Source organism: Rhinopithecus roxellana, chromosome 14 (genome assembly GCF_007565055.1).
Source record: "Rhinopithecus roxellana isolate Shanxi Qingling chromosome 14, ASM756505v1, whole genome shotgun sequence".
NCBI classification, from domain to species: Eukaryota; Metazoa; Chordata; class Mammalia; order Primates; family Cercopithecidae; genus Rhinopithecus; species Rhinopithecus roxellana.
This window is the reverse complement of record NC_044562.1, coordinates 30,985,074-30,994,673: the sequence shown is the minus strand read 5'-3', so window position 1 is coordinate 30,994,673 and position 9,600 is coordinate 30,985,074. Positions and strand designations below refer to the sequence as shown.

At 46.5% G+C, this 9,600-nt stretch overlaps 1 protein-coding gene across 1 annotated transcript in view; it reads left to right on the top strand.

The window, feature by feature from the left end:
* Positions 1-1,429: 1,429 nt before the first annotated feature.
* The window catches only part of PLCD4 (phospholipase C delta 4), a 30,057-nt gene continuing 21,886 nt past the window's right edge, over positions 1,430-9,600 (top strand). Inside the window, exon 1 of the mRNA XM_010360238.2 lies at positions 1,430-2,641. The gene's annotated coding sequence lies outside the window, so the exon portion shown is untranslated. The remainder of the gene's footprint in view (positions 2,642-9,600) is intronic.

Sequence of the window (9,600 nt, the reverse complement as noted above, 5' to 3'; positions counted from 1 at the left end):
AGTTGGGCTTTATTTCAGAAGTTTGAGTAGTTTGGTTGGATAATCTGGGGAACTGATGTCAGACTTTTCAGCCTGAGTGTCCTGACAAGCGGAGACATTTAATTGGGTGGCATCTGCTCTGGATGTCAGGAAGAGGGTCTAGGCAGGCCTGGGTGGCAGGGCGAGAGTACCATGTTTAGGTCTTCCTCTTTGCCAGCTGCTGCTTCATTTCAGTTTAGGGCTTCCAGGCTTTTCCTGGGCATGGTTCCCAGAAAGTCCCTCTGCTGCTACTGCCCTGATTAGGTTTCTGGATCTGTTAATAATAGACAACAGTGGGGGAAGGGCCAGCCAAGATCACAGTGGAAATAGGAATAACCATACCAGATGGACATTTACTATGCCAGGGGCCCTGTCTGTCTGCTCCCTCCCTCTGTGTCATGAGAGTCCTGCAGTGGGCATGCCTTGGCACTCTGGAACCATACTAGCCTTGTGAAAATCTCCAAGTCCCTGCCCCAAAAATCAGAACATAGGGGCTGAAGAATACTGTTGTGTTCATGAAAACATTGAAACAGAATATTTGAGATCTGGACTCTCCCAGAAAATCCACTATGAGTGATAACACCCCTCACAGATCACCCAGGAGGGAAGGAGGTTGGGCAGCATTAAGTTGATACAAATAGTGACTCAGAAAGATGATATATAATCTGGGGGTGTAGAAGAGGAGTGTGGACTGTGAAGGTGAGGCTTGGAAAAATAAGCTGGCCATGTTGGGGAAGTAGAAATGGGAGAGCAAGACAAGCATGTAAAACGCCTCTATTAAGTCAAATCTGAAATCAACACAGTTTAAACTATGATGCCCCCCAATCTTCCTGTTCCCCATAACTGGCCTCCCTCTTAATGCTTCCCCTTCCTTCATACTACTACTCTTCTATCAAAACCTGCTCTCAGTAAAGAATATAAACAACCCGACCTAGGTATAAATTATTTAAAATCTACTTTGACCTTGAGATTGAATTTTTAAAAAATTATTTAAAATCGGCCAGGTGCAGTGGCTTACGCCTGTAATCCTAGCACTTTGGGAGGCTGAGGCAAGTGGATTGCCTGAGCTCAGGAGCTCGAGACCAGCCTGGACAACACGATGAAACCCCATCTCTACTAAAATACAAAAAAAAGTAGCCGGGGGTGGTGGTGTATGCCTGTAATCCCAGCTACTCGGGAGGCTGAGACAGGAGAATCGCTTGAACCTGGGAGGTGGAGTTTGCACTAAGCCGAGATCACGCCATTGCACTCCAGCCTGGGCAACAGCGAGACTCTTATCTCAAAAAAAAAAAAAAAAAAAAAAAAAGAAAGAAAGAAAAAATTAAAATAATTAAGCCTTCAAAAATTAACACAGATATATGATATTTTAAATGAGATCTTAAAAAATTTAAAAACATATAGAAAACTATATCAAGAGAATATATAGCTTAATAAATTATGAAGTGAAGACCCTTGTTAGCACTTAGAACTAGAAATACAGTTTAGCTAGCTATGCCAGAAGCCAGCTCTGTGTCCTATCTCATCACAATTCCTCCCCCTCCCAACAGTAACCACTAACCTGACTTTTATAGTAATCACTTAGGAGGATTTTATTTTAATGGGACTAAAAAATGTAACTATAATCACTAATGTTAAATATTAGGCAGTTGAGGGATGCTTGTGGAAACCATGATAGGCAGCCAGACCTCAGCACACTTACACCATTTCATACAGTTCCCCTCTGGGCCTATGCTTCATCTCTGCACACATCTTTATAAACATGCATGTACGTCCTGAAAGTGCTACCTCCATTCTGAGGGCTATGACCTATAACCCGGAGGTGCTGAACAAATGCTAATAGGAGGAATGAATGAATGTTAAAAAAAAAAAAAAAAAAAAAAAAGAATTGTTTCACACATTCATCTATGCATTCTTTCAATATTTAATGAGTGCCTAAAATATACGTAGATTCTAACCTCTCTGTCCCTCTACACTCTGTCATCATTCCTGTCCTCCCCTTCTCCTCATCTTCCTCTTTTCCCATCTTATTTCTTTCTTTCCCTGTGTGACAGAGCTAGAGTGAATGCCCTGCAGGCAGGATTCAGAGATACAGGAGCAGGCCAGTGGAAACAGACACTCTGGAAAGGAGCCAGATTAAATAAGGGCAAAGACAGCCGTATTACATGCGGGAACCAGAATGAAAAGCAGTGATTCACAGAGCACTGCAACTGAGGACACTCCCTTCACTTTGAGAGCTACTGCGGGATTGGGGTCAATGAGGGCTGGCATCAAGATGAAGGGCAGCCGGGCTCCTCCCTGAAGATGTGGTGCCCTTAATCCTTCTCTCCCCACCCCACCCCCACTACTCCCTCACATTGACCAGTGTCCTGGGCCTTTAAGAGTTGGATGGGCTGGACTGGAGAGAGCTCACACCTCTCCCCTTCTTACTGCTTCCCTCTGGCTATAACTCACCAGTCACAGCAGCCAGCTGCTATAGAAGAGGGAGGAAACAAGCCAGTGCAAGGGGAGCAAAAGAGAAAAGGAGCCAGGCTGGGCTTCCTGATCCCACAGCATCGCAGAGCTCGGGAAGCACAGCTCACAGACACAGGAAACACAGGACTGCTATTCTGCTTTCCTGCCCACGGTAAGGGTCTGGAAGCTCTGATTAGCCTCTGCTCCAAGCTATGTCTTCCCTGAGTCCCTGCCTCTGCCCTCTAGATGCTTATCCACCCTGGTTAAATTGTACCCTACACTCCTTTCCTCACCCCAACAGCTCTACAGGGCTCCCACCTCCTGGTTCTCTCTAGCTTATCCTCCTTGATCCTTACAGCCTTCCTCCTGGCTGTATCAGTCGCCCTTTATATGAGGTACCTCTTAGCTTATGCAGGGCCAGGAGTGCCAACCCTAGCCACTACTGAGGTGAGCCCCACCCCCAATAAGGGAAGAAAAAATTGGAGTAGCTAAGCTTTAGCATAGATTTATTAACAGATTGTTGAGGGTTGCAAAATAGGGATTGGCCAAGAACCGTGGGGAATCAGAGATCCCTGGTAATAGGGGGAGTTATGGAAGTCCCTTAGAAAGTTACCTAAGGAACTTGTTCTTTGCCTATTCAATGGGCCAGGCAGTTTCTTAGTGCACCAGAGTGCTATGTTGGTAAGAAAACCTACTTCTAGTTCTGCCTGTGCCATTAACTAGCTATGGGACCTGGAGCCACAACTTCCAGATCTGTGATAGGAGAGAGTTTAGGGTTTCCCAGACTTGCCTGTGTACCAAGTGTACCTGTTAAAAATAAATATATTATTGAGCCCCACCCTGGGAAACTCTGATCTGGTAGATTTTGGGGTAGGGCTAAGGAATCTCAATTTTAAGACATTCCAGAGGCTATTGATGTAGCTGGGAATGTCTGGATTAGATGTGTTATAAAAGAACCTTCAAGCTCCAACATTCTGTGACCTGTGACCAGAGCCATTTTGTCCTCTATATGAACCAGGTTAGGTATAATCCTTCTCAGAAGCAAGGGAGTGGACAAAATGATTATCTTTTTTCTTACCCCTCAGAGAGAGCTGAGACACCCTGAATCCCACTGTAATCTCCTTGGTGCCATTGGTAACTCTGCCAAAGTATATCTCTAGGTGACATGAAGTCTCTTAGAAACTGAGGACCAAATCATGCTCAGCAGCTCTGGGCTACTTCCCACCTCATTTTGTGTCTCTATTTTCATATCTGTGTTAGAGGGATATTTACTGTATCGTTGAAGATCTCCATATATGCGTCTAGGAGTTAATATTTAAGACCAACCTTTCTTATTCTCAGATGTCACCCTCTGAGTTTTTCCCAGTGCCCTGACTCCCAAACCCTTTGTTCCTTCTCTTCTCACTGCATCTGCATCAGCTGTGGGCATCCTTCCCATTCTACCATTAGACACCAGAGGAAACAGCAAGACCTAGAACTCCTAGGTTCTAACTCACATTGTCTGGGCAGTTTGTTTGGTCAATCTCCTAGGATACAGAGAAAAGTGAGGCTGAGCAGAGGGACATGCATGCTACTGAGTTCTGAACCCACGTGTCCTCCCTTCTGGACCATAATCTCAAAGGAGATGAGAATCGGAGCCATTGGGAATTAGTGGAGTCAAAAGAGGGAACCAACTGGAAGAGGTGATGGGGAGAAGGGATGAGGAGAAGGAAGAAAAGAGGAGAGACTGACCTAGGTGAGCAAATAGGAAGACAGAGAGAGGATTAGGAGAGAGAGTGAGGTGGGGATGGGGCTGGGCATAATGGCTCATGTCTGTAATCCCAGCACTTTGGGAAGCCCAGGCAGGAGGATTGCTTGAGGCCAGGAGTTTGAAACTAGGGCGACACAGGGAGACCCCATCTCCATACAAAACAAATAATAAATTATTTTTAAAGTGAACTGGGAAGAAAGGAAAAGGACCAGATCAGGCATGGGATGGGAAAAGGAAAGAAAATGGGATGAAAGAGGCTGGGCACGGTGGCTCACCCCTGTAACCCCAGCACTTGGGGAGGCTGAGACGGGTGGATCATCTGAGGTCAGGAGTTTGAGACCAGCCTGGCCAACATAGTGAAACCCCATCTCTACTAAAAATAAAAATATTAGCTGGGCGTGGCATCACACACCTGTAATCCCAGCTACTCGGGAGGCTGAGGCAGGAGAATCACTTGAACCCAGGAGGCAGAGGTTGTAGTAAGCCGATATCATGCCACTGCACTCCAGCCTGGGCAACAGAGTGACACTCCATCTCAAAAAAAAAAAAAAAAAAAATGAATAAATAGAAATAAAGAAAGAAAATGAGACCAAAGAAAAGCAAGTCTATTCAGAGCACAGAGGGAACAGAAAATGATGGAGAGGAGAGACAAAATATCTATGTCCCTTATTGATTCCTAGCCTTGCTTCAACCTGCTTTCTAGAGAAGGCCCTTTCTAAGAGCAGAGTCATTGTGAGATCCTTGAGCTGATTGTATGGAGACCTCTGTTCTTTTTTTTTTTTCTCCTGCCCAAGACCGAGCTTTACTTTTGTTGCCCAGGCTGGAGTGCAATGGTGCCATCTCAGCTCACTGCAACCTCCGCCTCCCGGGCTCAAGCAATTCTCCTACCTCAGCCTCCCAAGTAGCTGGGATTATAGTTGTGCACCACTACTCCTAGCTAATTTTTTTTTTTTTTTTTTGAGACAGAGTCTCGTTCTGTTGCCCAGGCTAGAGTGCAGTGGCCCGATCTCCACTCACTGCAAGCTCCGCCTCCCAGGTTCACGCCATTCTCCTGCCTCATACTCCCGAGTAACCAGGACTACAGGCGCCTGCCACCACGCCCGGCTAATTTTTGTATTTTTAGTAGAGCGGGGTTTCACCGTGTTAGCCAGGGTGGTCTCGATCTCCTGACCTCGTGATCCGCCCGTCTCAGCCTCCCAAAGTGCTGGGATTACAGGCGTGAGCCACGGCGCCCGGCCTAATTTTTGTATTTTTAGTAGAGATGGGGTTTCACCATGTTGGTCAGGCTGGTCTTGAACTCCTGGCCTTAACGTGATCTGCCCACTTCGGCCTCCCAAAGTGCTGGGATTACAGATGTGAGCCACCGCGCCCAGCCAGAGACGTTGGTTCTAATTCCAGTTCTGTCACTCACTAAATGAGTCTGGCACTAATTATTTTTAGTTCACCTAACCTTTCTAGTCCTCAGGCTCCTTTTCTATAAAATGAAGTCCAGCTCTGACCCTCTAGGGCTCCCTGATTTGAAACTGGCTCTCTTATGACCACATGTCAGTCATGTGAATACAGGTTTAAAATAGTGATTCATGAATGGGGAAGGATTGGAAGAACAAGGCCAAGCTTTGGGGTTAGAAGAATTGGACAAAGGAGGAAAAAATAATTTTCTAAGGCAGGTTTGAGTGGAGGAAGTCTCCAAAGTAAGGGTGTTCAGGCACTTGGGCTCTGTTCTCAGACTTCCCATGTTTCAGGACATCATTGTGAGGCTCCTGGACACAGGCATAAGGGAAGGAAATTCCATCTTCTTGCAGTCCCAAAGTTCACCGCATCCTAGAGTCCCTATGTCCCAGAGGTGGGAGCTAAAATTCAGAGAGGAGATAAGCCAGGATATTGGTAAAAGAGGTTAGACTTCAGCCCCAGGCCAATTCACTCTCCTAGAGTCTGAGAACCTAAGAAATTTTTGTTGTTGTTGTTGTTTTTGAGACAGAGCCTCACTCCGTCGCCCAGGCTAGAGTATAGTGGTACAATCTCAGCTCACTGCAACCTCCGCCTCCCGGGTTCAAGTGATTCTCCTGCCTCAGCCTCATGAGTAGCTGGGATTACAAGTGTGCACCACCATGGCTGGCTAGTTTTTGTATTTTTAGTTGAGATGGGGTTTCACTATGTTGGTGAGGCTGGTCTCAAACTCCTGACCTCAAGTGATCCACCCGCCTCAGCCTCCCAAAATGCTGGGATTACAGGCGTGAGCCACTGCACCCCTGCTGGACCTAAGAAATTTAAGAGAAGTCTGTTACTTTCTTTTCTTTTTTCTCTTTTTTCTTTTCTTTTCTTTTTTTTTTTTTTTTTTTTTTTTGAGACGGAGTCTCGCTCTGTTGCCAGGCTAGAGTGCAGTGGCGCGATCTTGGCTCACTTCTACATCTGCCTCCCAAATTCAAGTGATTCTCCTGCCTCAGCCTCCCTAGTAACTACCATACCCAGCTAATTTTTGTATTTTTAGTAGAGACAGGGTTTCACCATGTTGGCCAGATGGTCTCAATCTCTTGACCTCATGATCCACCCGCCTCAGCCTCCCAAAGTGCTGAATTACAGGCATGAGCCACCTCCTCCGGCCAGATCTGTTACTTTCTACTTCAGTCTTCACATAGCTTCCGTAAGCCTCAGATTCCAAACTCTGTCCCCACTCAGAAAAGCAGAGATGATTTTCTGGCTCTCAGGAAACACTTTGGGTCCCTTCATCCAATCAGAGGTTTCTTCTGGTCTCCTTCGGGCACACACATTCATCCTAAGCCAGCAAAATCTTTTCTTCCTGAAATTGTTTCCTGACAGACTTCTTCTGAACCTTCCCCTCTCACTCTGGATACCTGTACATTACCACACATTTAGAAAGGTTTCTCTAGGCAGGGCGCAGTAACTCATGCCTATAACAGCACTTGGGGAAGCCAAGGTGGGCGGATCACCTGAGATCAGGAGTTGGAGACCAGCCTGGCCAACATGGCAAAACTCCGTCTCTACTCAAAATACAAAAATTAGCCAGGCATGGTGGCACACACCTGTAACCCCAGCTACTCGGGAAGCTGAGGCAGGAGAATTGCTTGAACCTGGGAGGCGGAGGTTGCAGTGAGCTGAGATGGTGCCATTGCACTCCGGCCTGGCAACAGAGCAAGACTCTGTCTCAAAAAAAAAAAAAAAAAGAAAGTCTTCTCCAGGTCTTGTGCTCAGGGAAGCTGTATTTTCAGTGACCCCCCACATTCTCCCTGAAGGCTTAGTCACTACTAGGTGACTTTATAGGGTCTTCCCACAAAAGAGAGTAGGGCACTAATAGACTGTGTGACCTCAGGCAAGTCACATCACATTTCTGGACTTCTGCTTTTTCATCTGTAAAATATAGGGAGTTGAACTAACTGCATGATTTTTTTTTGGTTTTTTTTTGAGACGGAGTCTCGCTCTGTTGCCCAGGCTGGACTGCAGTGGCCGGATCTCAGCTCACCGTAAGCTCCACCTCCCGGGTTTTTTACGCCATTCTCCTGCCTCAGCCTCCTGAGTAGCTGGGACTACAGGCGCCCGCCACCTCACCCGGCTAGTTTTTTGTATTTTTTAGTAGAGACGGGGTTTCACCGTGTTAGCCAGGATGGTCTCGATCTCCTGACCTTGTGATCCGCCCGTCTTGGCCTCCCAAAGTGCTGGGATTACAGGCTTGAGCCACCGCGCCCGGCACTGCATGATGTTTTAATGGAACACTAACTGAATGATGCTTTACCAATTTTTAAAGTTCTTTTAAGATGTGCACCACTGTCAAAATTTTAAACTTTTAAATTAAGGAACATGGCCGGGCAAGGTGGCTCATGCATGTCATTCCAGCACTTTGGGAGGTCAAGGCGGGCAGATCACCTGAGGTCAGGTGTTTGAGACCAACCTGGCCAACATGGTGAAACCCCATCTCTATTAAAAATATAAAAAATTAGCTGGGTGTGGTGATGGGCACCTGTAATCCCAGCTACTTAGGAGGCTGAGGCAGGAGAGTCACTTGAACCCAGGAGGTGGAGGTTGCAATGAGCCAAGATTGTGCCATTGCACTCCAGCCTGGGCAATAAGAGCAAAACTCTGTCTCAAAAAAAAGAAAACACAACATATTTCTATTCAAATGTAGGTTATTTGCTTACACAAAAGCATAGAGCTTTACATTTTATGAGATTTGTCAGTTTCAGCATGACCTGGTCAAGAGTTTTGGTTTTTTGTTTTTGTTTTTTTTGAGACAGTCTTGCTCTGTCGCCCAGGCTGGAGCTCCGTGGTGTAATCTCAGCTCACTGCAGCCTCAACCTCCTGGGCTCAAGCGAGCCTCCCACCTCAGCCTCCCAAGTAGCTGGGACCACAGGTGTACACCACCACACTTGGCTAATTTTTTAAAATTCTTTGTAGAGATGGAGGTCTCACTATGTTGCCCACGCTGGTCTTGAACTCCTGGGCCCAAGCAATCCTCCCTCTTCAACCTCTCAAAGTGCTGGGATTACAGCCTGAGCCATTGTGCCCAACCAAGAATTGAGTATTTCTATAGGGGCATAGCTAGAATCAGCATGGCCACATATCAAATTTTTAGTCCTTTTCAAGGGAAGTTTGTTGTCAGCTACTAGGATAACTTAACCAGGTCCTATATTTCACATCATATATCTTTTTTTTTTTTTTTTTTTTTTTTTTTTTTGAGACAGAGTCTTGCTCTGTCACCCAGGCTGGAGTGCAGTGGCACGATCTCGGCTCACTGCAACCCCACCTCCCAGGTTCAAGCAATTCTCCTGCCTCAGCTTCCTGAGTACCTGGGACTACAGGCGCCCGCCACCACACCTGCCTAATTTTTTGTATTTTTAGTGGAGACGGGGTTTCACTGTGTTAGCCAGGATGGTCTCAATCTCCTGACCTTGTGATCCACCTGCCTCGGCCTCCCAAAGTGCTGGGATTACAGGCGTGAGCCACCACGCCCGGCCCTAACTTTTTTTTTCTTCTTTTTATTGAGACGGAGTCTCGCTGTGTCACCCAGGCTGGAGTGCATGGCATGATCTTGGCTCACTGCTAACCTCTGCCACCCGGGTTCAAGCAATTCTCCTGCCTCAGCCTCCCAAGTAGCTGGGATTAAAGGTGCCTGCCACCACGCCTGGCTAAGTTTTTTGTATTTCTAGTAGAGACGGGGTTTTGCCATGTTGGCCAGGCTGGTCTCAAACTCCTGACCTCTAGTGATCCGCTAGCCTTGGCCTCCCAAATTGCTGGGATTACAGGCATGAGCCACCGCACCCGGCCGACAGCATATATCTTAAAAGAGGTAACCTTTTTTGGTAGGTAGAGAAAATTTGAAAATGTCGTTCTGAGACTTGTATAATTTATTTGGTCCATTAAAACTGTGA